The sequence below is a fragment of the Asparagus officinalis genome, chromosome 4 (genome assembly GCF_001876935.1).
Source record: "Asparagus officinalis chromosome 4, Aspof.V1, whole genome shotgun sequence".
NCBI lineage: Eukaryota > Viridiplantae > Streptophyta > Magnoliopsida > Asparagales > Asparagaceae > Asparagus > Asparagus officinalis.
The window spans coordinates 80,713,876-80,720,833 of NC_033797.1; positions in this window are offsets into that span (position 1 = coordinate 80,713,876).

The window sequence follows — 6,958 nt, forward strand, 5'->3', positions numbered from 1 at the left end:
TCCTCGGGGGTGGCTCGGTCGGCCGTATGGCCACCTCGGTGGCTCGCGGCCGAGCCACCTTCGGGGTGGCTCGGCGCCACAACTGCCGAGGCCGCAAGCCAGCCATCCGGGGTGGCTCGGTGCCGAGCCACCTTGGGGTGGTCGGGCCATGAGCCGCAGCCACTCTGTGGTGGCTCGCACGCTGCCGGCCACCCCAGCAGGTGGCCGAACAGTCGGCCAGGAGGTGGCCGACATTTCCCTTTTTTGCAGCACGTCCTGAGAGCACTATAAATAGGAGAGATAATTCATGTTTCACGAGGTCGAACTGTTTCCAAGAGCGAAACTTCTCCGCGATTGAAGAAGTGGAACTCGGAGCTTTGAAGACAGAAGAACTAGCACATTCGATCTGATCGACTCGTCGACCATCCACGTTCAAAAAGGCAGGGATCTCGAGAGGAAGAAAGAAGCAGATCTGAGATCTACACGAGACTACACTCCAAGATCTAAAGCTTGGTCTTAGAACTCAGAGATCTTGAGCGATATTCCCGTTGTGGAATTAATCCCTGTCCCGGACTAATTATTACCCTCTCGTGAATAATACCCGCGCATAATGGTGGTAGATCCGACCCGAATCTTAAGATCGGCGGATGGTCCAACGGCAAACAAGCCCCGGCCGCATGGCCAGAAGAACACCACACAACAAGCGAGCGCCTTGTAAAACAGGAGCTGCGTGATTTGTTACACAAGAGGAAAAGTGTAATTTTTAACTTTTTTCTTCTTTCTTTGATTTAGTTGTAAGGTAACCGGATCTATAAAAGACCGGATCTTTGTAATTCAAGATGACAATTATTTTATTAATGAAGAAAGCCATAGTTTTCCCCGCGAACAGCCCTATGCGTGTTATATCTCTTGGAGGCAAACACTATGTTTTTGTTATCATTGATGATTTCTCTCGTTTTACATGGACAATTTTTCTTACAAGCAAAGATGAATGTTTTGATGAATTCTCAAATCATGTTAAAAGAATTGAAAATGAAAAAGATTTGAAAGTTGTTAAAATTAGAAGTGATCATGGTGGTGAGTTTCAAAATATTTCTTTTTATGATTTTTGTGCCCATCGTGGTATAACTCATGTGTTTTTCGCTCCTAGAACACCACAACAAAATGGTGTTGTTGAACGAAAAAATCGAACCATACAAGAGATGGCACGAACTATGTTAAACTCTTTTGATTTGCCTAAATATTTTTGGGCAGAAGCCGTCAATACGGCTTGCCATGTTTTAAATCGTGTTTTGATTAGACCAAAGCTTAAGAAAACTCCATATGAACTATTTTATGGAAGAACTCCTTTTATTGGTTATTTTCGTATATTTGGTTGTAAATGTTTTATTTTAAGTACAAAATATCACCATGATAAATTTGATTCAAAAATTAATGTTGGTATTTTCTTAGGTTATGCACCTCGAAGTAAGGCTTATAGGTTCTTCAACAAACGAACTCTTATTGTTGAAGAATCTATAAACGTTACTTTCGATGAGACTAATATTGGTTCATAAGTTATTTTGCCTAGGGGGGATGATGATGATGTTGAGGGAGGATTTAAACTTATGAAACCTATAAATACACCCTCAATAGAAGCACAAAAAGATGTGGAAATCACCAACACTTATTTTCAAGAAGAACTCCCCAAAGCATGGAAATTCGCATCAAATCATCCAAAGGAGCAAATTATTGGGAGTCCTTCACAAGGGGTTGTTACTCGCTCAAAGGCTTTGAGTGAGTGTGGTAATGTTGCATTTCTATCTCAATTAGAACCTAAGAAAGTTAATGATGCTTTAAATGATGAATTTTGGGTTTTAGCTATGCATGATGAACTAAATAATTTTCGAAGAAATGATGTTTGGAAATTAGTTCCTAGACCTAACAATGCTAGTGTTATTGGTACTAAATGGGTTTTTAGAAACAAGCTTGATGAACATGATATTGTTACTAGAAATAAAGCTCGTTTGGTTGCCCAAGGATATAATCAAGAGGAGGGCATAGACTATGACGAAACCTTTGCACCGGTTGCAAGGTTGGAATCTATTAGGATGTTTTTGGCATTTGCTAGCTTTAAAGATTTTAAATTATTTCAAATGGATGTTAAAAGTGCATTTTTAAATGGTTTTATAGAAGAGGAAGTATATATTGAGCAACCTCCCGGTTTTATAGATTATGCTCTTCCAAATCATGTTTACTGGGTTCAAAAAGCTTTATATGGGTTAAAACAAGCTCCTAGAGCTTGGTATGCTCGCCTCTCTAGTTTTCTTCTTGAAAATAACATTTCTAAAGGAAAAATTGATAATACTCTTTTTGTGAGAAAACAAAAAAATGATTTTATTCTAGTGCAAATATATGTTGATGATATCATTTTCGGTGCTACTAATGAATCTCTTTGTAAGGATTTTTCTAAAGTTATGCAAGATCAATTTGAGATGAGCATGATGGGAGAGCTCACATTCTTTCTCGGGCCCCAAGTCAAGCAAACTAAGGATGGGATATTCATTTCTCAAAGCAAGTATGCTAGAGAATTGGTGAAGAAATTCAATTTGGAGAATTCTAAGCATGCACAAACTCCCATGAGTACAAGTGTCAAGCTTGATGCGGATGATAGTGGTGAAGACAACTATACCGATGTATGATAGGTAGTCTTCTTTATCTCACCGCTGGTAGACCCGATATCATGTTTAGTGTGTGTGCATGTGCACGTTTTCAAGCTTCTCTTAAAGCATCTCATTTGATTGCCGTTAAGAGAATTATTAAATATGTACATGGAACTATTAATCTTGGTTTATTTTATCCAAAAAACACCTTTTTTGATTTATATGGTTTTTGTGATGCCGACTTTGCCGAATGTAAGGTAGATCGCAAGAGTACGAGTGGAACATGCTAATTCTTGGGAAATTCTCTTGTTTCTTGGGCTTCCAACAAACAAAATTGTGTTACATTGTCCACTACGAAAGCGGAATATATTACCGCCGGTTTATGTTGTGCCTAAGTTTTGTGGATGAAACAAAGCTTAGTTGATTATGATTTGATTTTTCAAAATATAAAAATCTTTTGTGATAACACTAGTGCTATTAATATTTCAAAAAATTCGGTTCTGCATTCTAGAACCAAGCATATTGATGTGCGCCATCATTTCTTACACGACCATGTAGAGAGACAAGATGTATCCCTTGTGTTTGTTGACACAAAATCCCAATTAGCGGATATATTTACCAAGCCTCTTGGTGAAGATGATTTTTATCGTATAAGAAATGGTTTGGGCTTATGCACTATGTGAAAGTTCTATTTGCTTGCTTGCTTAGTTGCATTTCACATGCTTTTTTATTTATTTTACCCTATTTTGATGGTGAGGGGGAGAGAAATCTCTCCTTATTTGTGTACATAGTAAGGGGGAGCTCATAGATAGGGAGAGCTTCTATCTATAAGCCATATTTATTTTGCTCTTATATAATGGTTGGTTGTCATCATTAAAAAGGAGGAGATTGTTTGCCCTTTTATTTTGATGATGTTTTACAACCACCATTATCGGTACTAATGGCTTGTTGAGTGAAAATACAGTAAATACATATATCAAGCTTGTTAGTGCCATCTATGGAGGATTGGATGGAATATGCACTACAACGATGATATCCAAAGGAGGAGGAGGCATAGCGATGAAGCAACGTTCATTCAAGAACACTAAATGCAATAAGAAGCTTCATCCAACTCAAGCTATATTAAGACTCAAAGAATTGTATTCTACGTGAGGATATTAGCTAGTTTTTATTTTCTCTCTAGTACTAAAATCTAGGCAAATAGTTTAGATTTAAATTGAAGCTATTGGGATATCACACACACGGTTTCATACTTATAGTTTTTGAGCGTTTATTCACAAAATACTATTTTTCACAAGTATGAGGACCTATTAGCAAAATTCCTTTTCCAAACAATTTGTTTTTACTGTTAAAAATATTTTACAAAGTTTCACAATTTTTAGAAGTCAAATGAATATTTTACAGATTTTTTAAGTGAGTCAAAAACAAGTATTTTGAATGTATCAGTCTGCGGTCGACCGCCACGGTCGACCGCCGCAAAGACTTTCACGGTCGACCGTCGCGGTCGACCGTGAGCTCGAGATTTCCCACAATCGACCGCCGCGGTCGATCGCAGAAGTCTCTGGACTTTTTCTCAGTTTCTGATCTGGCTCGCGGTCGACCGCGAATATTTTATGGTCGACCGCCGCTTATTTTCAAACGACCTTTTGTACTGTTTTCTACGCTGATTGTACACAATCTCAGCGCCGATTGTTTCCAGATTTTGGGGGATTAGGGTATGGGTTTAAACAGCTGGTTTCTCCTATTTAAACTCATACACTCCTTCTTCCACTATGCCCCAAGTTTTTGAAAAACTAGAGTTTCAGTTTTATAGAGAGCTAAAATTTTCAAAACCTGTTTTCTGTGTTTTTTCTCAAGTTCACATACCAGCTTCAGTTTAATCTTTCTCTTTGCCATAGGGACTTGTAAAGAGAGAGCTTTTACATCATTGCTACTGTTTGAGTGTTTGATCTTGTGAAGATCAATTGTGTGGGAGTGTGATCCAGTGGAGATCAACTGTGTAGTTGTGAGATCGTGAGGAGATCGTTGTGTAGTAGAAGTTCCGGCTTCTACCGGGTTGTGTAGTGGATTTCTCCTCGAGAGTGGGGAGCGGGGACGTAGGTCAGCGGACCGAACCTCGTTAACACATCGCGCGTCACAAGGATAACGATTTCTTCCTCTATCTCTTTTTCTACTGTTGTTCTTTTGTGGTTTGTTACTTGTCTTAATTTTTATTGCACTATTTTTAGCCTTATGACCCTAATCACTCCCCCTCTAGGGTCCAATACTAGTGTCATCCGGTCGATCGAACAAGTAGCCGTTGGCATAATGACTAGTTTTCCAAATTTTGCTGTTTTATGATATTTTCTTGGTTTTTTGGCCTTTGCTTCTTGGTCCTATATATACGCCATATACCCTTTAACTTTTGAACTAATGAAGAAAGTTTTTAAACAAGTTTTACAAGGGTTTAAAGAGTGTTTTAGTTTGTTTCAAGTTTGTGATTGTGTAAAGAAGTTTTCACGAAGAGGAGGCTTACAATTACGTTTGAGGAATTCATCCTAATTCTCTCTTCTACATATCTTTGTGATTTTGGAGAAGTTTTCTAAACTTAATATCTAGTTTTTCATTCTTGAATTTTCAAGTTTACATTTGCTAGAATAAATTAAGTTTGATTTTAGTTTTGTTATTGCTCATTGATTACACATACCCACTTAAGCTTAAGTATTCATACATAGTATATTGGGGTTGTGAGAGTGTAACTTTGAGTTTGGGCTTTACTGTGTTCTCATCCTTTAATTTTTAGAGAACAAAATATTTTACTTGTACTTAATTGTGAGATCATTTTGTAATACACAAGTACACCGAGAGGAGCATGTGGTGAGAGATGTGGTCAATACTAAGAGAAGTGGCGTCGGTAGTAAAACTTAGGGAGAGGTAGTAAAGCCGAGCAGTTGAGGAAGGTGACACATGAGAGACCAACACTTGAGGTTGTAGAGTGTGATTGCAAGAGTATGAGTTATGAAAGTTTTCGGTGAGCTAGAAAATCGAGATTGTGAGGTGTAAATATTTTGGGTGAACGTTGATAACCCGTTGTGATAGTGGATTCTTCTCGGGAGTAGGGAGAGGAGACGTAGGTCGGATGGACCAAACTCCGTGATTATATTGTGTGCTTGAGTTTGCCTTGGCGTTACATTTGTGCTCATTATTTATTTTATTCTATTTCGCCATTGCTCATGTTTATTTCGCCCTTAGTTTAATATCATTGCATATAATCTTCTTGAATATCATTCTTGCTAGGATAATTAGTTAATAAGTTTTTAATTGGCATTAATATCAGATTAGACTAGCATATTACCCTATTCACCCTCCTCTAAGGTAATTTCAACTGTGTCTAAGCCTTTAACACTCCCACTGTTAAAGTCCTGTCACGATATCCAAAATTTCAATCTGCTGATCCATTAAGATTATCAAACCCCTTCGTGTTAAGTCCTAGCCACTTGACACCAAAAATCCCCACCGAGTGATTTGTACAAGTTAATACTCCCACTGTTATTTGTATCTCAAACCCCCATTTGGTCAAACCTTTAAATAGTTAGGGCCAAAGCCAAAATCTTCTCTCGATTCCTTCCATGAATGAGAGATCCACTCTGATTAAACGATCAAACCTTTAAACAGTTAGGATCGTCTCAAACTTCTATTTGGTCAAACCTTTAAACAGATAGGACCAAAGCCAAAATCCCTTCTCGATTTCTTCTATGAACGAGAGGTCCTCTTTCAAATTGTATGATCAAACCTTTAAATAGTTAGGGTCGTCTCAACTCCCAATTGGTTAAACCTTTAAACAATTAGGACCCAAAATCAGAATTTTCTTTCGATAAATGAGAGTCTTCCACCCACATCAGGCGATCAAACCTTCCTACAATTAGGGTCGTTTCAAAATTCCCGCCTGGTCAAACCTTTAAACATTTAGGGCGGAAGTTAGAATTTTATCTCGATAAATGAGAAATCTACCTTCAGATTAGGTAATCAAACCTTTCGACAGTTAGAGTTATCTAAAATTTTCAAATTCTCAGAGTGGAGATCCCACTCTTAGTTTCACCTTTTAGATTCTTGGAGTGGAGATCCTACTTCAGTTTCTTCTAACGTAAGAGATAGAATACAAAATTCTTCCTCTCTGGCACCGGGTTCATCTTCGCCCCAAGAGAAGACACAATCTTTCAACACCAAAATCTATGCCTTACACGCATGGGGGACTTTATCTCGATCCCTAATTAGAGATAATTCTGCTTCTAACTGTAGGCGTATAAAACTGCTTATAGGTCCCTTGACACAGCTCGGCGCGATGATTCGACAAATCG